The sequence below is a fragment of the Carassius auratus genome, unplaced genomic scaffold (genome assembly GCF_003368295.1).
Source record: "Carassius auratus strain Wakin unplaced genomic scaffold, ASM336829v1 scaf_tig00216111, whole genome shotgun sequence".
Taxonomy (NCBI): domain Eukaryota; kingdom Metazoa; phylum Chordata; class Actinopteri; order Cypriniformes; family Cyprinidae; genus Carassius; species Carassius auratus.
In genome coordinates this window covers 110,235-138,185 of record NW_020528413.1, presented here as the reverse complement: position 1 = coordinate 138,185, position 27,951 = coordinate 110,235, and the positions used below count along the sequence as shown (strand labels likewise).

Sequence of the window (27,951 nt, the reverse complement as noted above, 5' to 3'; positions counted from 1 at the left end):
TGAATCAGCCGGCTGCTCTCGAATCACTCTCGCGGTACTTTGATGCCACACGTTACAGTCATGCGCAATCTCAAGTCGGACAACATTTCTAACTGGCATGTATTGCTGTCAAGTCAGACTGCGATCGGTTTGTGCAGTGCTGCGTGAAGTCGAACGCACCTTTTAGGCTTGTTTGAGATGAGTAAAATCTGTACAGAACCGATCACGGGTGATCACCACGAGATGCATGCTGGTTAGAAAAGTGTCCGAGTTACATCCGTCTTGCTCTGATGTCATGCTGACATGTGCTAAAAAACTCTCGCGACGGCGAGGCGGCTGTGTCAGATTGAGCAGTCGAGCGCATTTGCTCTCCATCGGCTGCACTGATCAAAAGCATGATGGGAAACCATTGACAAACAAAACACGCCTAGTGAAGTTAAGAATTAGGACATGCGTTTATGTAATAAAATTTTAATTCGATTTATTCCTTGTTGTAATTTTCACTTTATTCTATTGTATGTTTGTGTGAATTAATAAATCAATCCATTAAAAATATACATACAAACATACATATCTAAATGGACTCTTTAGCCATTATGTCTCATCTTTGTGTGGTTTCATCTGAGAAGTCTCTGGGTCTGGCTGAAAACAAGGGAAGAAATTCTGAAGAATGTTTGCTACAAAGCAGCTTTGACTTGCATAGTATGGAAAAAACTATGGACGTGAAATGGTGACAGAAACCTGCTTGTTTGCAAACATTCTTCTAAATGTACTCCTTTGTGTTCAGCAGAACAAAGGAATTGATGCACATGATGACAAAATAGTGGTATTTCGATTACATCCACTGAGTCTGCAATAAAACATGCGAACGCAATCTCCTCCATTACTGAGGTTTGCAGAAGACAAAACAGCTAGATTCAGGAAGTGTCAGACTTCAAAGGTCTTTTTTGACCCCTCCTCTTACTGCAGCCGCCTACTCTGAACTTTTCATTTCAGGGGATGCAAGGCACATCTCAAACCAGCCTACTGACATACATGATCAAGCACATATGGCCCTGTCCCAAATGGCACACTCCGGACTTGGTGACGTCATGTAGTGCAGACCTGCATTGAGAGGTATTTTTGGGACAGACTCGATCGTCACGCCGGAAATAATGGTCTGGTTGTTTTTTGATGGGGAGCTGCAGGTTCGAGGAATATGCTGCCTATTGTTGTTGTTGTTTTTACCATTATAAATACTAGGTTTACACATGACTCAGTAAAGCCCTGACATTCAGTTCTATTTATTTAATGAATCATAATGTGATCGTATTTTTCAATGCACTATTATTATGTTTGAGATATCAACCACTGGTTGAAGACCATAATGTCTGTATAAACTGTAGGTAACAACTGGTAAAATGTACACACAGGTCATAAAAACCATAATGATACCTACACTTAAATATTTTCTTCTCATCCATGTCATCAATTGCTCTTGATCAAAATCTCCTCCCATCCGTTGTCTGATTGGCATTTCGCAAGGATTCCTGGGTAGTAAAAGTATACGGAGCCTGCATCTATGCGAGCTTCACTGAAGACCGCTTCAAGGATACAAAGGGGGCATTACTGAGCCCTCCTCAGAGTGTTAAAATGCTGAATGGGACAGCCTACGGACTCGTAGACTCGGTGAGCACGCGCAATTTAAGTCCACGAGAACGAAAGTCCACATGAAGTGTGTAATTTGGGACAGGGCGATTGAGACACATTCAAACTGCTGACCTAAAATAACTCTATTTGAAGCAAATCAGTAAAAACAGGACTCGTTTTCATGTTATATGTATGTAAATTTATGTTTACTTCAGATGTTATTTGCAGTGTTTATGGTCTTTTGGGGCAGGATAAGCGATATATTTAAATTGTTTAGGTGTGTGTGTCTGCTGCGCACTGATGACACAGTTAACTGATCAAACACAAAATACAGCCTATTTCTTTATTAACATATTTGTTCAGGAATTATTAAACATGATTGTATTAGTATCAGAAATGGATTTGAATATATTACAATGAATAATACAATTATGTTGTTAATATTGCTCTATAATGAAATGAAAAGCTTAACTTGGAAATAAAGCTTTATGTCTTTAAATCCGTACTGTATATAGTCAGTTATTTCTCTCAATTAATTCAGATTTCAGAACGAACAGTTTATTGTTTGTTATATGTTTTGAGCTCGTGTCCGTCTGACGTTTATCATTTTCATGATGTTCACTACTGTAATGAACATAGCTTTTAAATAAGTAGGGGAAATTCCCAACATTAAAAAAAACAACCGTTTACATGCCTAGGGTGTTTGCATTGTAATAATGTACAGAGATACTTCAGATTTATAAACGCTGACTTGTTAGGTGATGTTTTCTCATTAAAATCATAAAATGTCCTATTAATTCTATAGAACATTTACGCACACTTGGATTACCAATATAGAGGCGCTGCGGCTTCGCTTTAATAACGTCATGAGCAATCCAGTCCTATATTATAGATCAGTGGAGACAACGATGAGAATCTATTTTTTCCATAAATAATTTTTGTTTAAATTGAAGTGAATACGTCATTTTCATAAAGTGGTATTGTTTTTGGAGTTAATAATCTATTAAAACTAAGGTGTAAAGTAAGCAACATATAAGGAAAATGTGTAAAGTAAGCAACTTTATATTCATATTAAGTTCATATTCCCGTTTCACAGTCACACTGTAAAAAAAAAAAAAAGTTGCGTCAACTTAAAAAAAAAAAGGCAACATATCACAAGCGCTTTTTTGAGTAAACTTAACAAACGGGGACTAAAGTCCACTCAACTTAAAATAATAACTTAATATCACAAGTTGTCACAACATAAATAGTCATGTTAACCAAAAAAATATCAGAACAAAATATTTTTTGTTTACTGAACACAAGGGGCCCTATCTTGCACCCAGCGCAATTGACTTTGTACACCGACGCATGTGTCATTCCTATTTTGCACCCGCGCAAAGCGCGCTTTTCCCTCCAAAGAAGCACGTCGCTAAACTAGTGAATGAACTTGCACTCCCTGGGCGGTTCAGCGCAAAAAAGGAGGCGTGTTCCGGCGCAAACAATCCCTGGTGCTATTTTGCTGTTCCATTAAACAATTGCGCCACTGACCAGAAAAAACCTAGTCTAAAGTCAGTGGCGCGTTGCGCGTTGTTCATTATGCTATTTTAAGGGCGCATGCTTGACCATAATGTATAGCGTGCACAACGCGCATACACTTTGCTCATGTAATCTACACAGATGCAACAGTTATTTTTGCAAATCATAAATTGTTACACTAAAAAAATATTAACACATGAGATGACGGAAATCATTGTGGTGTGCCACGAAGATGTGAAAAAAATAGGCATAAATCTAGCTTACAAATTATTCAGGCTAATTATTCTCCCATCCCCATACAACACAACTTCTCTGTCTTTCACTGCTCTTACAAGAACATCAGTCTCCTCGGCTGTGAACCGCTCCTGGCGTGCGCCTGGTAAATACGCCATAATAATAGCAATCCATAATGGAACTTGCTCACCTGCTTTTAAAGGGAATGTTGGATGACGCTCTGATTGGTTTATTTCACGTTACGCCCAAACCACACCTATGAATAATGAAGCTACTTCAGACCAACCCATTTTAGATTTGCGCCGGTCGCAAGAGCCATTTATCCCGCCGGGAAAATAGCAACAGCGCCGAGACCCGCCCACAAAGTTACTTGCGCTTCGCGCTTTGACACATGCATTTCAGATCGTTAAAATAGGGCCCAAGGTATATTATCTATAAGCAAACACATTTTTTTTTATTATTCAAATAGTCTAAATAAATAAAAGACCATAACATGGGTCAAATAACTTTTTTTATTATTGAAAGTTTGTGTCCAAAGCACAAGGACATACCAAGTCTTGTATATTAACTTCTTTACTCCATGCATTTTACACTGAACTCAACACATGGTACATAATGCTTGTTAAATAAATCAAGTGTTAATTATACCTTCATACGTTAGCAGTCTTGTGGCATGAAGTCACATGTATTTAACATTTTTGTTTGTTTTTAAAGGAACTATTACGTGAAAATTACTATATTGTGTATTTTAACATCAACCTAATCCACTGGGCAAAATTACGTCCAGTGGACGTCTTTTTATGTCTTTGCAAACGTTGAAAAGACGTCCACTGAGGAGACAGAATGTTTTTATGATGTCTTTTTTTTTATGTTTTTTTATGTCTTCTGTACGTCCGATATAGATGTTCACAGATCCTCCTTACAAGGTTCTGTGACTTTATTTCTGTCAGACAGAGAAGCTCTTATTGAAAATAATCATAGGTTTAAATTTTGATATTTGATTCATTATCAAAAAGTGTTTGGTTTAGTTGGGATCTTGGTCCAGTTACTTCTTAAAGCTTCGAACCCCCAACTGCTCCCCGGGCGCCCCAGCATAAATGGCTGCCCACTGCATGGGTTAAATGCAGAGCACAAATTCTGAGTATGGGTCTCCATACTTGGCTGAATGTCATGTCCCTTTAACATTATTATTATTTATTATGAGAGTAACTGACACTAACTAGAACTTAATTGTTTCACTAAATTCAGCTCAGATCTTCAGACTCGTCTGACTCAGATTACCTTCCCACAAATTCCTATTGACTTTCGTTATCTGAGCAATAAAGGCCTTAATATACTTGATGTCCACTAGAGGGGGCGACAGGCTTTAAAAAATCCAATCTACTCTTTTTCTGTTTACATCAGTTTAAATGACAAATAAATACATACATTTCATGTGTACTGCAATGAATATGCCATATCTGTTGTCTGTAAAAACTTGATGACAAAATCTTCAGATCTGCATTTGTTGGGGGTGGGGGGGGGGCACCTTAATGATAGCTGTACAGTATAAAACAACATTACGTACTACGGGTAATATAAAAGTCAACATTAGTTGCAGCTGGTGACAAAAAAAAAAAATTATAAACAGTAAGTCAAATGTAGAATAGAGGCCACACACTTACACTGAATACCCATGATACTTTTTTAGCACCACATTTGTTCCTTCTAGTTTACTGTGTTTTGGTTAGGATAATAAAAGATGCAAAAAAAAATTTTTGTGCGCGTGACTCTTAAGATAAGACAAATGAATGTTGCCTTGTCACTAGGTTTGCCCTATGTGCTGATCCCTGTATATTTGAAACAATCTCCTGAATCTGTCCAAGCCATGAGAGGCCTCCAACACACACACACACACATATATATATATATATATATATATATATATATATATATATATATATATGTCAAGTCAGCAGTCTTCCCCATGATTGTGTAGCCTACAGAACTAGACTAAGAGACCATTTAAAGGCCTTTGCAGGTGTTTTGAGTTAATTAGCTGATTAGAGTGTGGCACCAGGTGTCTTCAATATTGAACCTTTTCACAATATTCTAATTTTCTGAGATACTGAATTTGGGATTTTCCTTAGTTGTCAGTTATAATCATCAAAATTAAAAGAAATAAACATTTGAAATGTATCAGTCTGTGTGTGATAAATTAATATTATATACAAGTTTCATTTTTGAAGGGAATTAGTGAAATAAATCAACTTTTTGATGATATTCTAATTATATGACCAGCAGCTGTAAATTACACTTGCAGAGATGTTGATCCCTCTGTTTTTCAGAACCTCAAATCAAATCGAGGAGCTGTTGGAGGCAGAGGTACACACACTAAAAAAAACTGCATCTTTAAATATCCTAACCAAAACACAGTAAACTAGAAGGAACAAATCTGTTGCTCAAACAGTAACATGGGTATTGCTCACGTTCAGTCTATTAGAGCTGCAACTAACGATTATTTTTTCTGTTGACTAATCTAACGATTATTTTTCCGATTAGTCGACTACTCTAACGATTATTTTTATTACAATAAATAATTAATCTAATGTTCTTTTTTTGATTAGCTAATGAATCCTTTGGATAACTTTACAAAAAAATATAAGTACAACTTATAATATAATATTTCAACCTTTATTCATTTTCAACCAATGTGGTTGAAGTTTTTACAGTATACAAAAATAAAGAGGCAAAGAAAATTATTTTACTATGGTGAATATGAGTTTACGATAGCGCTTATAATTAAACCACAGTAGCCACAAATTTACAGTTGTCTGAGATGTCATGAAATGTTCTTAAGCATCACAAACCATAAAATATAGTTAGGGTTCTGCTATGGTTTAGCATGGTTTCCAGAGATCTGGAGCTGATTCTGGGTAGCTCGGTGGTCTGTGACTGTCTTTTAAGGGGCCGTTCACATATCGCGTGTTTTGCGCACTCAAGTTCGTTATTTCCAATGTAGGTGCGCGGTATGCATGCTCATAATGGAATGGAGTGGTCGCGAAAACAGGCGCGTCCGCACCGCATCGAGTTAAAAACATCTCAACTTTTCAGAATGCTGCGAGCGCACCGCAGGTCATGTGACAAGAACTAACCAATCAGCTTCATCCTTTCCCGTAAAGCTCAGCTAAGATGAAGGAACTGCTGATCATAGCTGTATATGGATTGCCATTTTGAAATAAATTTAGTAGCAGAGCTACTGCAAGCGATTTTTAGAATAGCAAATCCATTTATCCTTTGCTGAAATTTCCGCGTCTTCAGGGAGAGAGCGCGTCATGGTTGCTTAGCAACGGCAGACATCCCAGGGGCGCAACTGCCCGACCGCTTCGGAAAGAAGGAGAAAGCGGTGCGACTAGCGTTTTCCACAAGTTTTAGGCGCGATATGTGAACGGCCCCTAACGCGTGTTCGAAACCCTTGCCAACACAGACTTACTTTATTTTTTATTTTATCCTTACTTCAGCCGCTACGGGTGATCATACCAATAACTTGTAATCTTTACAAGAATATCAGAATCATGCAATTAACAAGTCTGCGTTTATTAGACACTTAATAATATCACATCAGTTTGTACTTTTAGAATCGCCGAATCTGCTGCAGTCGTTCCATCACACCTGCAGCAGAGACCTGAACCAGGAAGTTGGTCACCAGATCAAACTTAACCAGTTAAACCGTAACACCGGAGAGCACCAGGATGTTTTCCTCTGAGGTGCTCGTGCATCGCAGTTGTGCTGCCGTGGTACACCATATCGGTTTTTCAAAGGGAAAAAATGGCCATTTTATTTGGCCTCTGTTTGAATTATTCCCATACTTTTGATAACAGTGGTCTCTGTTTTTGTGATAGAATGCAACTTTCTCCATTCCCAGTATGCCATTACACGAGATGTAAACAGTGTGACGCGTTGCAGCACTACAGTCTATTCAATGCTACATTCAGTGCAAGTGTGTGGCTCTCTATTCTGCGTTTGACTTGCTGTTTTCCAAAACATAATCATTTTTTATCCAGGACCAGCTGCAATCTTGTCAATTTTTGTTCGTTATCTGGCTAGGCTCTGTGTTCATCTTCAGTTCTCTCTTCACAGCAGTTCAGTCGGTGTACTGTTTGAGTAAATGAATTACTCCAGGATATTGGTTTGTTTGAACTCAGAGGGAGTGTTAGCCACATTAAAAAAGTTAAAGGGGGGGTGAAATGCTCGTTTTCACTCAATATCCTGTTAATCTTGAGTACCTATAGAGTAGTACTGCATCCTTCATAACTCCAAAAAGTCTTTAGTTTTATTATATTCATAAGAGAAAGATAGTCTGGACCGATTTTTATCGGAAAAACACGACCGACTGGAGGCGTGACGTGTGGGCGGAGCTAAAGAATCACGAGCGCCAGTAGGCTTTTGCGTTGAGAGCGTTTGGAAGCTGTGACATTACCTTGAGGAAAAAACCACCATCCAAAACAAACCATGGCTAACAGTCAGATTCAGCCGTTTATTTATGATCCAGAATCAGATCCCGAGGCTGAAACTGAACGGGAGCAGCAGCAGCAACGACTCGCTCCGAGCGAGGCTCGAACCCGGGTCTCCGGCATGGGAGGCGGACGCACTAACAAGGAGGCAGAGATATTTTAAGCAGTTTTACTCACCGCCTGCGGTTCCAACACACGATCGTGACCCTTTTTCGTTGGGATTGCATCATCCTTAAGAAATAAACGATACGCAAATCCGTCGTCAAACTGGGCCTTGTTTGTAAAACAAGCATCTTCGAAATGCAGGGAACAAACACAAACACTTGCACAACTCCGTTGATGCTCTGTAAAAATAAACTCCATCCACTGGTCCCTTAATGCAGTTTTTTCTTTGGTAATCTGTGCAGGGTTGTCTTGCCATGGCAACCAAAAACACACTCCTTTTGTGACATTTCGCGACGCTCTCACTCTGATCAGTGAATTTCTGTGCTCAGCCTCTCAGTGCTCTGCTATACGGGAGCGCACGCTCTTCCGGCAGACGTGCCCTTAGGACCCATATAAGGAAATTCTGCTTCATCTAACGTCACACAGAGCCATACTCGAAAAAAAAACTTTCCGAAACTTGTGACAAACCGGAAGGAGTATTTTTGGAACAGAAATACTCCTTCAAACTTACAACTTAATCTTTGAAACTTTTCCAACAAATCCAACTCTTTAACAGTGTAAAAAACTCAGTATGCATGAAATAGCATTTCACCCCCCCCCCCCCTTTAACAGCTTAAGTCATTTGTGGATTAATGCATATTGGAGATGCAAACCATTTAAAACGATTCAGTTCAATTCGGTGAACTGGTTCAAAAAGATCCGGTTACATCGAATGATTCGTTCGCGAACCGGATATCACAAACTTCTTTGTTTTGAACTCTCGCACAACAGACACGGAAGAGAAGACAATGATGATTTTGATGATGATTTGATTTTTGGACCAAAATGTATTTTAGATGCTTCAAAAAAATTCTAACTGAACCTCTGATGTCACATGGACTACTTTGATGATGTTTTTCTTACCTTTCTGGACATGGACAGTGTACCGTACACACAGTTTCTATGGAGGGACTGAGAGCTCTCGGACTAAATCTAAAATATCTTAAACTGTTCCAACGATAAACGGAGGTCTCACTGGTTTGAAACGACATGAGGGTGAGTCATTAATAACATAATTTAGATTTTTCGATGAACTAACCCTTTAATACTCCAAATGAAAAAAAAAAACTGTTTTATATGGCTACATTTTATTTTGATTATCTTCTTAATCAATCAAAAAATAAGCAACTTTGCAACTACATGCCAACTAACTCTCATTAGAGTATTAGTATGCTCAAGAATTGTTGAATCTAGTATAATCGAATAAGTAGATGTACTTGCAAAAACACTTATATTCAGTTTATCTGTTGGTTGGCCATCAAAATAAAGTGTTAGCATATGTTAACATTAGCACAAATACTAATACAAAAACTCTAATGCAGGGGTTTTCAAACTGTCGGTCACTTGTGGGTCACAGAATGGAACAAGGTGGGTCTCACAAAATCACTTGGCTGCAGCTAAATTTACGTTTCAAAGAAACACAAACACTCACACAGTTCAGTCTAGGGCTGCATATGCTCCACTCACCGGTCTCGAGAACCACGGAGGAGATCGGAAGTATACAAAAGAAGAGCGACGACAGTGAAGGACGAGAGAGGACCAGGCCTGGGTTTTATTTTGTGTTTATTTTTTATTTGTGTGTGGCAGTCGTCCGTGAAGGGCTGTCGTGCTGTTTTGTGTTTATTTGGTTATTAAAACTTTGTTCGATTGTCCGCCGGTTCACAATTCCTTCCCAAAGGAGTTATCGAGGCGCTGGGCTGGAGTGAGTTCGTCCGTCCCCCCGGCAACTCACTCCATTCCACCGCCTCGAGCATCCCCGGTGGCAGACCCCTTCACCCTGCTCGATTGCACCGCGGATTCACCACAGCGGCGAGGGATCTTCGGGAGCACGTCCCTCCTTCCTCCCGGGCTTCGGCACCAGTGTAACACATTAAAAACTTCACAATCATGAGAAGGAGGAGGCGGGAACTGGGAACCCACTCGTCACAACGATATACCCACCAACATTAATAACGAACTGCAATATCCTTAGTGTGATTTTTAAATTGCAATAAAGTCCACGTGCGTGTTTTGAAGTGCAGGAGCACACGAGTTGTAACTGTTCAGTGAAGGTCTCAGAGCAATGTCTTTAAAAGGTTAAATCGGTCCGCATTATTAAAAGAGAAAAAAACTTGCTCACTTCAATACACTATATTCTGCATGAGATTGCATACACCAGAAAATTCTAATGTTACGAAAACAGTTTCAGGTAGGCCATGTTCATTCATTTCTATCATCCGTTTGAACTCTGCACTGTTTTCGTTCGGGAAACGGTTTGTAAAAAGCATTTCACATGTACAGGGTAGGGCTGCACGATTCTGGATAAATTGAGAATCACGATTTTTTGATCTCATATAGAGATCACGATTCTCCTACGATTCTTTATTATTATTATTACTATTAACATTATCATTATCACAAGTATATAAATTAATTATTTTATTTTGCAAGGATTCTTTAAATTGATCAAGTGTGACAAAGACATTTATAACAAAATATTTCTATTACACACAATTATTGTTCTTCTGAACTTTCTATCAAAGAAACCTGAAAAAAATCTACTCATCTGTTTTCAACATAATAATAATAATAATAATGTTTTTTTTGAACGGCAAAACAGCATATTAGAATGATTTCTGAAGATCATGTGACACTGAAGACTGGAGTAATGATGCTGAAAATACAGCTGCACACCACAGAAATAAATTACATTTTAAAATACATTCAAGTGAAAGCAGTTATTTTAAATGGTAAATATTTCAAAACTTTACTGTTTTTGCTGTACTTTGGATCAGATAAATATAGTTTGGTGAGCAGAAGAGACTTTAAAAAAACATTACACATCTTATGGTTCAAAAACTTTTGACTGGTAGTGTATATATAATATATTTAAAACCCCAGTTTTTTTAATATTAGAATGATGAAAAGGTTGTTTAGATCACTGATTCAACGACTCACTCATAAACCTACTACACTTGTTTCATTTCTGGATGAATCAGCGTTTTTGAACGATTCTCTTGAATTAAAAATTAATTCATTGACAAATGAATTAAGACACTTGTCGCCACCTATTGGTGAAACAATGCAATCGACACAAACGTTATTTAAAGCGCAGTACTTTCAAAAGGGGATTTGTTATATTTTGATCGCTGCCATATAGACATCAATGTTTATATTTAAACTATAAACTTTATCCCAGTATTTCTGTGATAATATAAATGACTGTAAGACAGATATAATACTGTGTAGTTGAAAAGACTGTTTGTGAAGATGTTTCTTAACCAAACATGGTAAGAGCTCTCTCTGTGTCAGCGGCAGTGCGCGCACGGATTTGAATGATCCGGTAAGACTTTGACAAAGGTTTAACAGACTCGGGGAATCGTTGTCTTTTAGAAATGAGATCGAGAGGGTGTCTGAATCGAGATCGCGATCTTTTAACGATTAATCGTGCAGCTCTAGTACAGGGTGAGCACAGCAGGGCACAACTCTACAAGATTTAAACATTTCCACATAACAAAATGTACAAAAGTTCGCAATATTTCCTTGACGTATCATCTCTGTTTAGAGAAAAATTTTCAGAAGTTCAGAAATCTTTTGAAGATATTGCTGACAGGGCTGGACTGTGACAAAAAAAGGGCCCTGGCATTTTCGCTCAGACCGGCCCACCGCAATCGGTCGGATATAACCAACCAGTACACCATCCTTGCGGTCCCTGTAGATATGCATATATACCATTCCATTCCCAAAAACCCCTACAAAGCTGAGAACTAAGTGCAAGTGGACCAGTGTACTCACTCTCTCTTGACTGAATCCCTGGTGATAAAAGTTGCTCTCCTCCACTGCTAACTCAACCTGGCTTGACTATACATAAGGACAGAGTACTGCTAATTCTAAAAATAAATGTTTTTTTTTTTTTTTTTCAATGAACCAGACAGCAGAAAAACTAGTTTACAATTGCAAGTATAGGCTACTTTGTTTTAAAGAGCCAGTAAGATGAAAATTCTAAGCTTCCTATCACTGTTTATTAGTCCTGTACAATAGGTTTAAATCCATCCAAGGTTAAAAAACATTGTCATTTTGTCAAAATATCATATTAAAATTACCTCAATTCTCAGAGATCCCCAAAAAGTTCGCGCAAAGCTGTTCAAAAGATTCAGTTTCCTTAAACCCCACCTTTCGGTAGCATACTGTGTTCTGATTGGTCAACTAACATAGTCAGTTTTGATTGGTTGTTCCGCACACAACTTCATGGTAAACAATGCGTTAGCATCTTTTTGGGGTGAATTATGTCTTATTCCTCTCATCGCGAAGCAAACAGTAAAATAAAAAACTTGAACAGTCTCGCTGCTTTTTCTTCTGTGTGGGTGTATTCAAGCCGAGCGCTTCAGTTTGAATCTGAATAGCGCGTTCAGCGTGGGGGCGTCGTCACATTAGATATAATGAAGGGAGACGTGAAAAACGGACATCGCATGTTTTCATATGGATTACTTTATCACAGAATATCTGTTTTAGGCACTTGTTTAGTTTTAAAGTAGACATGTCAAGCTTTCTATAGATATCTTTCTCATGTATCTTCGTTGAGTATTCACGGAGTTACACTTCATTTTAATGACGTGTTTGTACATGACGATCAGTGCAGACAAAGGCTGCAGACAGCACACATACTGATAAGACGCTCGGGAGAAAACAAACACATAACTTCATAATCATACTTCGCGTTGTGATTCGGAGATGCTTGTTGGTCTAAATAAAGTTGGTAATGAACCCTCTTTTATGGCCAAACGCTTTGAAAATCCAGCCTTGTACTCACCGAGATTAGAAAAGCAGTCATCAGTGAAATGTTGTGAACACAACAAAAGGGATTTGTTTTACTGCTCTGTTATTGTGGTAAAAATGAATTTTAGCCATTGGTTCTTCTGATCTTCATTCTTTGGCAGTGAAAATAAAACAAACTTGCCTTTACAATTAAAAACACACTGTCTCCTCGACATGATGCTCTCAAACCAACCAGAGTGTCTGTGTGGGGGGTGGGGCAGGTCAGAGTTCCGTTTCTCTGAAGACGGTAGGCGGAGATTATTATGCAAAGTGTCCTAGTGATGTACATAGAGATGGGCAAAAGATTTGAAATCTATAACGACTCGTTTCGGCAATTCAGAGTCGACTCCTTACTTTAGAAGCAAATAACTTTATAAATTGTGTACTTTTTGGTTTAATTACTTTGCACATTGTTTACACTGATGGACAGCTACATCATACACTGTAATACAGGTAATCCCATCTGTGTGGCTATTTAAAGAGCACAAACTCCTCTTTAATATGACACCAAACAACATTTACCTCTCATTGTTGAGATACTTCCCATAAAAAAAGAAAAACAAACTATACTACCAAATTACTCACACAATAATAATAATATATAGGATATTCATATTATTCACTCACCGTTAATATTGCATATTAATGATGTTTTGAAATTCATTAGAAACATGATAAAATATCTACTTTGTTGAATATTCAGCTAAACAAAAATATACAGCTTTCAAAATGCAGAGCAGGTTTTAATCCCAAAAAATTATGCGTTAGCTACCTCTCTTCCAACGTGTAACTCGTCGTGGGCACTTTGACACAGCCATTTTGAGTAATAATTAAAATAATCAAATGGTCATAATAATAATCATAATCATAATCATTTTACGTTTTTATGGAGAAGGGCCGTGCGGCCATTATATGTTTTAAAGGGTTAACATTAGAATAGTCAGCCGAAGTTGCAATTGAATAAGTTAACTCTGCTAACCTAGCTACAAAAATAATGCAAAATAGCTTATGCTGTGTTATTTGAATTTAGCTGACTGAATAGCTAGTGCAGTAAGTGACAATCTGACAGACTTTATAAAAGCGACAATGATTGTGTTGTCTTGTTATAATACCGCTATTCATTAATTTAGGTAACGTTAAATCATCACACTATCCTACTGCACCCGCCCTGATTAACACTTCCTCCCCTGTTAAATCATGTGGCTACCATGCTTACCGTTTCAATAACACTCTCCTGCTCACTCTGTCCCTCCTTGACTTCACTATCAGACACCTGCTCCTCTGCCTGGGTGCCGCCGGCGCTGCCATGGCTAGTCACCTTCATGTGCTATGTTCACATGTTTTTGCAAAATGTCGTCAGGTACTCAGTGTTGTGCCTGAATGCGTTCATTGAACGATAGTTCATGAACTCGTTCATATTTTGGGCGAACGTGTACTGAACGTGCTGTACTACTGCCTGATGAATGTTACTGTCAACTCGTTCATTCTGGTGTCTGTGAACGGCACGCTCTCTCAGGTTAACTTCGTTCAATAAGGTGCCAGATTTCTATAGAGCCTTCCAGGCGAAAACCCGGATAAAACACAACGTAAACAGGTCTTAATATGTAGCGGAAAAAACACCCAATCTGGCAACACCAGCCACCAGTGTCGCACCGCCATCCGCCGCATGCGTGACGCGTCATCAAAAAAAAAAAAATTGCATGGAGGCGACAGCAGCATGTAGCAAGAAGGCGTATGATCATTTAAAATAATTTTATGATGTTTATGACAAGGTCGGTGAGAATGGGAGACAAAGCATTAAAGCAACAATGGGGAAATGCTGTCCCCTCAATGCTAATGTGAAATCTGACGCATAGCTTCATTGTTAAAACTGATACAATAATTGCTGTCTGTGATTCTATATGGGCTGTTGCAATAATTTTGAAAAATAATAGCTCGCAGCAACATATGGAAAAAAAGAACTATGAACTAGTTCATTTATGGAACTGTGAACTTAGTGAACTTAGTTCGATTTTGTAGTTTGAACTATGAACTGAACTAGTTCATTTAAAAATTTGTGAATTGAACTTTGAACTAGTTCATGTAGAAAGTGAACTTCCCCAACACTGCAGGTACTGCAGGCTTGGAAACTGAAGCTACAGCCCTAAACATGTCGGTTATTTTTGCACATGTTGAGGCATCAACCTCTAGAATTGTATTTATTTTTTTGGCCCGCAACTTCTCCGCAAACCCTTTGCACTGTTTCTCCATCCAACGTTAAGGGGTGGAGCCTGTTAAGAGATGATTGGGCCAGCCCAGTTTCAGTATGGAAAATGAACCAATGGGCCGCTGTCCCTGCTTTATGGGCCGGTCGTTGGCCAATAAAAAAATAAAATAAAATAAAGAATATTATATTGACCGGCCCCCAAGTGTGTCGGCCCAGTATGCCAGATTACCGGTCCAGCCCTGATTGCTGAACATTTATTTAAACATCACAAAAATACATTTCTGGCTCAACTAAATGTCATCCAGTTTTTATTATTATTATTATTTAAAATGAGACACATCTGTTTATTATAATTTTTTACCTATTTCACAATTATTTTAATCTCAAAACTGTTTTAGATAGCTCTGCTTTGCTTCTTATGCTTTTCTAAAAATGTGTTGGACTGCACTGTAAAAAATCCAACTTACATTGTGTATTACAAACTCAGTTTTTAAAGTTAATTCAACAATTTAACATTAAAAAAGTTGAGATAACACAGAAATGTAAGTTAAATAGAAATTTAGATCAATTTGTTACACCAAATTTATATTTCAAGTTAGAACAACTAACAACTTTAAGTTGGTTATCAGTATTGACCACAAAGGCTGATGATCATGCGCAGTTTGATCGCTTTTTTATAAACAACGCCTTTTTAATTTCTCCGGTTTCATTTTCGAGTTTCCTTAAGTGGCCTCTGTTTATTCCCTCATTGTGGTCGCTCTGGTAAGTGTAGTTCTATGTGTATCAATTCACAATATGATTTAAATTAAGTTTATTCACAATATGCGCTTTTGTACAACATAGGTGGCTGCAAGTTAGTCAGTTAAATTTTCCCGCCTGGTCTTATTGTTGCCTCAGGTCAGATGTCGCCTATTTTTTTCTGCCTGTCAGTGTAAGTTAATCTCTTCGGTAGGTGCTGTTCTCTATATAATATTTACCATAAGAGTTGAAATATGTTTGTTCAAAATATGTGCTTTAGTACGCCGTTTTAGAGTTGCCTCAGGCGGCGCCTAGTTAACGTTGGTCCATCAGTTATCACTCCGGTAAGTGGTGGTTCTTTGTGTATCAATTTAAGCCATGATTTAAATGAACATTGTTCACAATATGCACATCTTTACAACGGTGTAGGTGTCGGCAAGTTAGTCATTTCAGTTTTCTTGCTTCGTCTTCGAGTTGCCTGAGAAGGGTAGGACGAGCGCAAGGTTTTTTTTTTTCTCGACAGTGCAATCGCTCTGGCAAGTAATGTTCTATGCAGGCTATGAGAATAATTAACAACAAGGTCTGAATGGTATTTGTTCACAAAATGTGCTTCTGTACAGCTGCTTAGGTGGCTCCAAACTGGTCAGTTCAACCTCTCCTGCTTCGTCTTCGAGAAGTCTTTAAGTCATTTGGTGGCTTTTTTTCCCGACAGTATCATGACTTAGGTAAGCACTGTTTTATATATATTAAGTAAAAGGATTTAATTATTGTTAAGGATATAGAGTTTTCTTTATTTGTTTATAATATGTTCATTTTGTACAGTTGTGTGGGTGCCTTTGAGTTTTGAATAAGGTTATTTAAGTTATAAGTGTATTAATAAAAAAAGTTACAACAAATGTAACTGTATAAGATAAGCTTGTGTGTTTTCGTCTCAAATATGTATTTTCTTCATTTAACTTATTTTAAATTTATGTGCTTATGTTTGCTAGGTGTACTATGAATCTGTATGTTTTAAAAATGCCAGCCTGATCTCACAGTCAAAACGTACATATTTAGACATAAATTAAAACTGTCCAATACATATGTGCCCTTACGTATTTATAGTGTCATTTACGTATTATCTGGACGTAATTACAGGTTCGATACGTATCGAAATTAACGTAAAACGACCTCAAATACGTACAGATAGAACGTGTTCTCTGACCAGTCAGTTATCCATAGAAATTTGTTCATGAAGCCGCTTTTCAATGCGTATCTGATTAATTTGTTTAATATTTATGTATATTTTCCCTTTTTATATATTTTTTTGATAAATGTAAGATCCCTATACCCGACCAGAACCTAAACCTACCCATTTTATACAGAATGTTAAAAGAATAAAACATAATAAAACACAATTTTAGTAAAAATATAACCAGTCGCAGTCCTCTATGGAGGTAATAGTTTTTATAGGGTACAGAGCAGATTTAATTTATTAATCCGTGAAATTATGTATCTGTCTTCTCTCCGTGAAGGCACACTGGCGCAGTCCTCAAATGTCATAAACTGAAACACGACATGTCGCAATCTGTGACGAATTGGATGAGGACCAATGAGCGTTCAATATCAGTGCCGTAAACCATGTCGTAACGTGGCGCACTGGCACTATTTTCAAATTCGAATCATAACGAGTGCAAGCTTTGATTGTGACGGACGCTGTTGCTGAGAATGAAGATCAAGATCGATTGATAAAGGGCTGAATTTGGATATGATCCTTGCAAACATCTGGATTCTAAAGATATGCAGTACAGCAAACAAATAAAATGGATGTGATTTGTAATTGTATGCTGTGCTTTTGTGTATCTATGGTTTGCATCATGCACAGAAATGTTATTTCCTATTAAGTAGACGAGTAAACTGCTTTCAATAAATTGAATAAAAACATGTATTGATATGAGAATTAAATACAACAGATTTAAATAATTAAAGCGATTTTAATATTAATACATGGGAATTCATATACATTCACACTTTACGTTAGATTATTTACGTTTTTTTAGCTGCTAACACGTAAGTATTTGTACGTTTTACTGCTATAAATACGTCTAAATTGTACGTTTCTATGTGCATGAAAACGTAAGTAAATGTACGTGTGGTAGAACCACATTTAACGTAAAAATACACACGTATTCCCATGAGATCACGTTGAAAATGCAAATAACTTAAGAGCTATTTTAAAGCTTAAATTCTTAGTTTTTTTTTTTTTTTTTTGATATTCGTTTAACCAACTTGCTTGCTTTTAGATAGTACTTTAAAGCGATAGTTCACCCAAAAATCATAATTATGTCATTAATAACTCACCCTCATGTCGTTCCAAACCCGTGAGACCTCCAAACATGGTTTCAATTTATTTTAGATTTAGTCCGAGGGCTCTCAGTCCCTCCATTGAAGCTGTGGGTACGATATACTGTCCATGTCCAGAAAGGTAAAAAAAACATCATCAAAGTAGTCCATGTGACATCAGAGGGTCAGTTAGAATATTTTGAAGCATCGAAAATACATTTTGGTCCAAAAATAGCAAAAACTACGACTTTATTCAGCATTGTCTCCTCTTCCGTGTCTGTTGTGATAGAGTTCAAAACAAAGCAGTCTGGATATCCGGTTTGCGAATGAATCATTCGATTTAAACGGATCTTTTTGAACCAGTTCACCAAATCGAACTGAATCGTTTGAAACGGTTCGCGTCTCCAGTAAACATTAATCCACAATGACTTAAGCTGTTAACTTGTTTAATGTGGCTGACACTCCCTCTGAGTTCAAACAAACCAATATCCCGGAGTAATTCATTTACTCAAACAGTACACCGACTGAACTGCTGTGAAGAGAGAACTGAAGATGAACATTGAGTCCGATTCATGAACCGAGGAGCTGATGATACTGCGCATGTGTGATTCAGCGTGAAGCATACCGACACACAGAGCATCTGAAACAAACTGATTCTGTGCTAATATTATGAGCCCAGGTAAACCGAAGGCTTGAATCAAGGGCAATCATCGCCAATGACATCACTACATTGAGAGCAAAAGAACCGGTGAGCCTTTTTCTTCAACAGGTTTATTGAATCGAACGGTCCAAAAGAACTACTGGTAATCTGAAAACCGATAAGTCAATGTTTTGTTCGTTATCTGGCTCGGCTCTGTGTTCATCTTAAGTTCTCTCTTCACAGCAGTTCAGTCAGTGTACTGTTTGAGTACATGAATTACTCCGGGATATTGGTTTATTCTGACTCAGAGGGAGTGTCAGTCACATTAAAAAAGTTATTGGAGGGTCACTGCAGTCACCCGGATCCAGTACGTATCCAGACCAGATGGTGGATCAGCACCTAGAAAGGACCTCTACTGCCCTGAAAGACAGCGGAGACCAGGACAACTAGAGCCCCAGATACAGATCCCCTGTAAAGACCTTGTCTCAGAGGACCACCAGGACAAGACCACAGGAAACAGAAGATTCTTCTGCACAATCTGACTTTGCTGCAGTCTGGAATTTAACTACTGGTTTCGTCTGGTCAGAGGAGAACTGGCCCCCCAACTGAGCCTGGTTTCTCCCAAGGTTTTTTTCTCCATTCTGTCACCGATGGAGTTTCGGTTCCTTGCTGCTGTCGCCTCTGGCTTGCTTAGTTGGGGTCACTTCATCTACAGCTATATCATTGACTTGATTGCAAATAAATGCACAGACACTATTTAAACTGAACAGAGATGACATAACTGAATTCAATGATGAACTGCCTTTAACTATCATTTTGCATTATTGAGACACTGTTTTCCAAATGAATGTTGTTCAGTGCTTTGACGCAATGTATTTTGTTTAAAGCACTATATAAACAAAGGTGATTGATTGATTGATTGATTGGAGACGCGAACCGCTTTAAACGATTCAGTTCGCAAACCGGATATCACAAACTGCAGTGTTTTGAACTCTCTTTCACAACAGACACGGAAGAGAAGACAATGCTGAATAAAGTCATAGTTTTTGCTATTTTTGGACCAAAATGTATTTTCGATGCTTCAAAATATTCTAACTGACCCTCTGATGTCACATGGACTACTTTGATGATGTTTTTCTTACCTTTCTGGACATGGACAGTAGACCGTACACACAGCTTCAATGGAAGGACTGAAAACGCTCGGACTAAATCTAAAATATCTTAAACTGTGTTCAGAAGATGAACGGAGGTCTTACGGATTTGGAAAGACATGAGGGTTAGTTATTAATAACATAATTATGATTTTTGGTTGAACTATCCCTTTAAGTTGTTATTTTATATTGTTCTCCAGCAATGAATGAATGTATCCCTGGTGGTAAAAAATAAAATAAAATCTTACGTTGTTGCCAAAATAATTAGTTCTAACATTACCGCTGTATTGTTTTTTTGTTTTTGTTTTCCTGATTAGGTTGATGCAGTGCAAGATATGCAGATTTGAACACCCTGCCCAGGAGGTCCTTTTGAAACGTGACCAATTGTGCCACTACCAGGGAAGATACTGCCAACTACCCTGCCTCTACACAGATTGCATCTGCTCTTTTAAAACCACTGGTTGAAGTCTCACCTTTTAAGATCACAAAAGTGCTTATCTTCACGTGAGAGTCACTTAACATTGAATGGTGAATTGTGTGACTTTTTAGGTAATTTGTAAAACACCCTATTACTCAAAACACACTGTATAAGGAGCTATTTTAAAAAAATCATGAAACTTTAAGGTGCCCTTTTAGCCAGTGTGGTTTTTAAAACACATCTGATTTCATCATCCAGTGGTCACAGAAGTCAAAAACATTGCAGCTTTTCCATTACAGACTTTAAAGCAAATATCATTATTCAAAATGCAGAACCAAAAGACAGTGAGCCACAAACTCTGTTGCTATGCACACACTTTTATCACCATTGCAGTTAATTTTATATTGCTTGTGATAGATATGAAGGACAGATATGAAAGCCAATACATTTTTGACTGGACCTGTTGTCATTTTTGCACATTATTTGGGACTTGAATTTTGTGAAAGTTTTTATTTGATGCTTTCCCAATTTAATTAACTGTGTAGAAGTTTTTAATTTTGCAACACAAATGTAACAAAGAAGCTCTTAACTTGAAAAAAAACCTTCTATTGTAATTAATTTTATTGCGAATGAAATGACATGATTTGGTTTGTGATTTAAACTTGCTGTTCTACAAAAAAAAAAAAAAAAAAAAAAAAAAAAAAAAATATTTTTAAGGACCAATGTTGTACTGAGTAGCATTTAATAAATTAATTCACTCATATTGGATTGACAGTTTTGTGCTGAACTTTAAACTGCTTGAGTAAAACCTAAAGTTCTCAAGCTGAACTGTAAAAACCAAAAAAAATATATATATATATATATAGTTGAGAGCTCAAAAACCTTCGGAAGCTGGTTGCCTTAAACTTAAGTTTTGTCAACTTTTTTTTTTTTTTTTTTTTTTTTTAAGCAACTTCAACTATCAGGTTTTGTAAACTTATGGAGTTTTTATCATTTAAGAATACATTTCTAGTCAACTAAACACAAAATTGAAAGTTTAACTAAAAGTTCACTTAACTTAATTTTTATGTTGATTGAACATGCACAAAAGTTTGTACAACTAATTCACCTTTAAGTTGAGCAAACTCAAAAATCCCAACTAATTATTTTTTACAGTGTGTGCTCCATTCTCGCCGATACACACGGAAGGATCATGAATGCATTTTCTGCAACAAAACAACAGCACAGATTACAGTTCACTGGAGTGAACCTGTTTCACAGTTTTATGGACACTACATATTTTAACGTCTGTAAACAAAAATGAAAACTTAAAAATTAGTAGTGAAAAATTGGTTATTTTTCTTAAATACTTCATTTCTGTCATCAAACATTTAAGTAAGATTAGGCTTAATGTCAACTTATATATATATATATATATATATATATATATATATATATATATATACAGTCTTGTTCAAAATAATAGCAGTGCAATGTGACTAACCAGAATAATCAAGGTTTTTCGTATATTTTTTTATTGCTACGTGGCAAACAAGTTACCAGTAGGTTCAGTAGATTCTCAGAAAACAAATGAGACCCAGCATTCATGATATGCACGCTCTTAAGGCTGTGCAATTGGGCAATTAGTTGAATTAGTTGAAAGGGGTGTGTTCAAAAAAATAGCAGTGTGGCATTCAATCACTGAGGTCATCAATTTTGTGAAGAAACAGGTGTGAATCAGGTGGCCCCTATTTAAGGATGAAGCCAACACTTGTTGAACATGCATTTGAAAGCTGAGGAAAATGGGTCGTTCAAGACATTGTTCAGAAGAACAGCGTACTTTGATTAAAAAGTTGATTAGAGAGGGGAAAACCTATAAAGAGGTGCAAAAAATGATAGGCTGTTCAGCTAAAATGATCTCCAATGCCTTAAAATGGAGAGCAAAACCAGAGAGACGTGGAAGAAAACGGATAACAACCATCAAAATGGATAGAAGAATAACCAGAATGGCAAAGGCTCAGCCAATGATCACCTCCAGGATGATCAAAGACAGTCTGGAGTTACCTGTATACTGTGACAGTTAGAAGACGTCTGTGTGAAGCTAATCTATTTTCAAGAATCCCCCGCAAAGTCCCTCTGTTAAAAAAAAAGGTATGTGCAGAAGAGGTTACAATTTGCCAAAGAACACATCAACTGGCCTAAAGAGAAATGGAGGAACATTTTGTGGACTGATGAGAGTAAAATTGTTCTTTTTGGGTCCAAGGGCCACAGGCAGTTTGTGAGACGACCCCCAAACTCTGAATTCAAGCCACAGTACACAGTGAAGACAGTGAAGCATGGAGGTGCAAGCATCATGATATGGGCATGTTTCTCCTACTATGGTGTTGGGCCTATTTATCGCATACCAGGGATCATGGATCAGTTTGCATATGTTAAAATACTTGAAGAGGTCATGTTGCCCTATACTGAAGAGGACATGCCCTTGAAATGGTTGTTTCAACAAGACAATGACCCAAAACACACTAGTAAACGGGCAAAGTCTTGGTTCCAAACCAACAAAATTAATGTTATGGAGTGGCCAGCCCAATCTCCAGACCTTAATCCAATTGACAAACTTGTGGGGTGATATCAAAAATGCTGTTTCTGAAGCAAAACCAAGAAATGTGAATGAATTGTGGAATGTTGTTAAAGAATCATGGAGTGGAATAACAGCTGAGAGGTGCCACAAGTTGGTTGACTCCATGCCACACAGATGTCAAGCAGTTTTAAAAAACTGTGGTCATACAACTAAATATTAGTTTAGTGATTCACAGGATTGCTAAATCCCAGAAAAAAAAAATGTTTGTACAAAATAGTTTTGAGTTTGTACAGTCAAAGGTAGACACTGCTATTTTTTTGAACACACCCCTTTCAACTAATTGCCCAATTGCACAGCCTTAAGAGCGTGCATATCATGAATGCTGGGTCTTGTTTGTTTTCTGACAATCTACTGAACCTACTGGTAACTTGTTTGCCACGTAGCAATAAAAAATATACTAAAAACCTTGATTATTCTGGTTAGTCACATTGTACTGCTATTATTTTGAACAAGACTGTATATATTGGTGGGTCGTGAAATATATTACACTTGTCTAGGTGGGTCGTAGAATGGAAAAGTTTGACAACCACTACTCTAATGAGCCCTAGTTGATATGTAGTTGCAGAGTTACTTATCAACAGCTGTCTAAAGGGTACCATCAAAATAATTATATTACAATAAAATAATTCAAAGCAAATGTGTCATATTACACATTCATGTGATCTGATATCTGATCTTATGGTTTTTTGAGAGAAAAACTTGTTATTATAAATATTATTATTACTACTTATAAGTGGTATTTGACCGCTTTAAGTAAAGTAGCATCCGAAAAATGGCAAGAAATGAGTTTTATAATACCTTATAACTATGAGAAGTATAATACATTGTAAAAGTTGATGCAACATGTTTGTTATAAATCATTATACTCTTAAAAGCTATAACCACAAATAAGTAAATATTATAATATATTAAAACTTTTCTTATGAATAGTCATTAGATGATACAACATATTATATAAATATATTTTATAATGCATTATGCCTTCATTATAATGCCTTAAGAATACCCTAATAATGTATTATAAACACAGGCTTCATAGAAAGTGTTACCAAGAGTGCTTCTAAAGTGACGCACCTTCTTGTTGTATTCATGCCACACCAGATGCAGCTAACAGCCCCATATATAGGTCAAAGTATTTCTTGTTGTTAAGGATTTGGTTTTGTTTTATATATATATATATATATATATATATATATATATATATATACATATATATATATATATATATATATATATATATATACACACGGTTTTAAAATGTTTCATATTTAAATGATTTGTAGTGTTGTCCATTTTGAATGTGTATCGTGTTTAATTGTTGGATTTTGGGGTTTTATTTGTTTATACGTTTGTGGGTAACCAGGTCTTTTATTTTAAAATTCTTCCACTTAAGTGGATATATATTGTGGCGTGCTCAAAGCCTTGTACATTGTATCATGGTCGATTCATTTAAAGGCATACGGTTAATGAGAACTTGAAGTATTTAGCTCCTGGTTTGAGTGGAGAATAAGGTAAAATTTACTTTGTTATGTGTATTGTTTTGGATTTTTTGCTTTATGTAATGTAGTAATGGTTATTTGTTTGCATGAAGTTAGGTGTGTTAAACTGTTGTTTTAGTAGTTTGTGTTTGATTTGATGTATGTTTATTTCATAGTTTATTTATATTATATTATGTTTTGTTTGTTTTCTTCATACAAAGCTCTTACGGTGATTTGTGATGTCTTATGGCATTTAATGGGGATTACTGCAAATCTACAGTGACAGATCTTTAATAAAGCTAATTATGAATCATCAGGAAAGAGTTCAACATTTTTAAGCCAGGAAGCTACACTAGTGGTGGTTTATACTGTTTTTAACTGGCATACTATTTGTAATAGTGCAGTAAATATGTTTTTTCTTCCAACTCAAGCACACATCCATTCAGCAGCACAGATCTATAAGTACATTAGAAATTATTCAGTCAAGTCAATAATAAAAAGTGCATTGCATTACCTGTAGAGAGGGTCGCTGGTGTGACGGCTGTAGAGCTGGTGTTAACGCTGCTAACATCTGAAAGTTTGGATGAATAGTGATTAATGGACAGAGACACAAATATCATGAATGTATAATAGAAGCTCATGTAAATATAATTACCTGCACAGTATGCAAAAGCACATCCAGTGGGACTAACCAGCTCATAGACATAATAGTTGCCTGGACAGGCTTTGACTTTAATGGGGTAAGACCCCAAATAGCAGCAGTAACTGACAGCGTAACCACAGATATCTCGAGTGACGACTCCATCCTGAACTGTTGGGTGTCCACCTCGAATCCACAGTGGGGTAGCAGTGCCACAGCTGTACTGAGCAACACATGTGTCTGGGACGTGAGCGCTCAGACCGTTAATGAAGAGACGATACCAGCCGCTCCAGGAGACTGAGGTGTCACACATGTACTCGTAAGAGTAGTTGTATGGTATCTGATTGCTGGTGGCTCTCCATGGATTGTCCAGCACAGTGTAGTTTAAGCAGGGGTCAGAGAGATTAGCTGTTAAGAAAATATTACAAGAAATTCGTATGTTTCTGAAAAACATGTTATTATGTAATTTTATTAGCAAAAAAAAAGTTTTGTCCCACTTTATATTAGTTTTCCTTAACTACTATTTACTATTTTTACTGTTTATACTATTTAATATTTAATACTATTTAGATTTAAATAATTGAATAGTCAGACCAACAAAATTACTCCAAATAATATCCCAAGTCAAACATAGCTGTCTGAACAAAGAATTTCATATTGTTAAAATTTAAAGCTTTGTGAGTTCATGTGTACTAGAACAGACTCTGTTGTTAAAAAAAAAAAAAAAAAAATTCCACATATTTTACATTATTACAACACCTCTCTCTTGAGTCTGGTATGAACGTCTCAAATAGTTACTGTATCAATTGAAGGCCCGCCTTCCTTAAATACGAAATGCCCTGTGAGGGAAGTCGTGGGGAAGTCGTGGCCTAATGGTTAGAGAGTCGGACTCCCAATCGAAGGGTTGTGAGTTCGAGTCTCGGGCCGACAGGAATTGTAGGTGGGTGGAGTCCATGTACAGTTCTCTCTCCTCCTTCAATATCACGACTTAGGTGCCCTTGAGCAAGGCATCGAACCCCCAACTGCTCCCTGGGCGCTGCAGCATAAATGGCTGCCCACTGCTCCGGGGGTGTGTGTGTGTGTGTGTGCGTGTGTGTGTGTGTTCACTGCTCTGTGTGTGTGCACTTCGGATGGGTTAAATGCAGAGCACAAATTCTGAGTATGGGTCACCATACTTGGCTGAATGTCATGTCACTTTTCACTTTTGATTGGTTAGCTGGGCCAGTCTGTGCTGTGATTGGCAGCATTCGGCGCCTGGTAGAGAGATGTCATGCTTGTTATTCTGTCAAACTGTTTACCAATCACCTTTCGCAGTCAGCAATGCAATCTGTGGTAAACATCACTACCAAAACGCGATGGGGTAACTCACAAAGCTCAATGTTCCTCCATGTTTTCTCAGCACGATACCATAGAAAGTACGAGGTTTGAGTAGAAAGTGAGGCAACAGTTAAAACATTTCAAAATTAAAGGGGTCATATAATGCCCATTTTCCACTAGTTGATCTGAATCTTTAGGCTCTTAATGAAAAGTCTGTAACATAGTTTGTAATGGTAGTGTAAAAAAAAAAAAAAAAAAATTTTTTTACCCTGAAAAAACAGCTCTTTAAAACAAGTAGGGTATTCCTGTACAATCGGAGGCTGTGGTTTTAGGACCCCACCTATGGGCTAGGTGTACAAGATGGGTCCGATGAGCTTCAGCGATGCGAGTGTATGCATACTTACTTCCGGTCTTGCGGACGCTCACATTTACTATAAGGGAAACTTATATACGAAACTTGGCTAGATGGATATAATTAATGTGTTTCAAATTTAACAGTGAATAGTGGTATATCAAAGACACGAAGAAACATCCTCCCTACATTTTTGCGTACCTCTGTGTGGAAATTCATCAAGATACAACGCAGAGACTGCTTTATTCTTCTGTTGATTGTGCGGATCAGCGTCAGCATCAGGTTAATAAGTCCACAGGGATTTCTTCTTTCAAACACAAACCACCCAAATATGCAATACTTTACATTTTCGGAGAGCTGATTTTGTTCTGACTGTTATCTATAAGATCATAAGGTTTCTGACTGTCAAACAAGATATTTCTGATAACGTATGTATTTTTTATTAACTTTCTTTGATAACAGTTTATAACTGTACAATTTAACGTAATGCTATTATGGTAGGTTTGCATTAATTAAAAGATCGCTGTTTGCATTCATGGTTGTTTTTATCAATGTTTATCTGTTTTGTAAAATATCTGCAGCATAAATAATCTTGTCTATAAGCAGCGCATGTATTTTCTTACGAATTCTTCAGATAAAACAAATATTAAAATTAGTCATGTATTATTTGTATTATTTTACAGCCGTTTTTTTTTTTTTCATTTAAAAATGTTTGATGCAAAGTTAACTATGTAAAATAATAAAATATGTTGTGAAAATGATGATGAAACAAACTAATGTATGTGCACAATTGAGAAATGTGAAGATAAATCACAGCCTCAAAAGGTGAATATTTCATAAAACAAAAAAATAATAATAATAATCAATGTAATACAAATATTTTTGAGAAATAAGTAATTTTTACCTTTAAGGTAAAAATAAATTATGTATCTGTGTGTACACACCATGAGTTCAACTTTCATCTCGTGAACAGTAGGGAACATTGGTGTATTTAATTCATTCACCGGACCCAGACATACGCAAGTTTCAGATGCACTGGCTCAGTTAACATTTATAGTAATAATAGCAGTGCAGATCTTATTTGCATATGAAGTGATATTATAAATCCTGTAAACATATGTAGAAGGTAATATTTGGATTTCTCCAGGTTTTTTTTTTTTTCACTGGCATTTAGCACAACAGGAAGTATCAAAGCACACACTCGCAAGACCGGAAATCCAA

General features: G+C 37.0%; 1 long non-coding RNA gene across 1 annotated transcript in view; it reads right to left on the bottom strand.

The window, feature by feature from the left end:
* LOC113097101 (uncharacterized) overlaps window positions 1-25,103 on the bottom strand; it is a 30,788-nt gene extending 5,685 nt beyond the window's left edge. The window contains exons 1-2 of the long non-coding RNA XR_003288772.1: window positions 25,077-25,103; window positions 24,936-24,992 (exon numbers count right to left, since the gene is read on the bottom strand). This is a non-coding gene — a long non-coding RNA (uncharacterized LOC113097101). The remainder of the gene's footprint in view (window positions 1-24,935; window positions 24,993-25,076) is intronic.
* Between the last annotated feature and the right edge of the window lie 2,848 nt (window positions 25,104-27,951).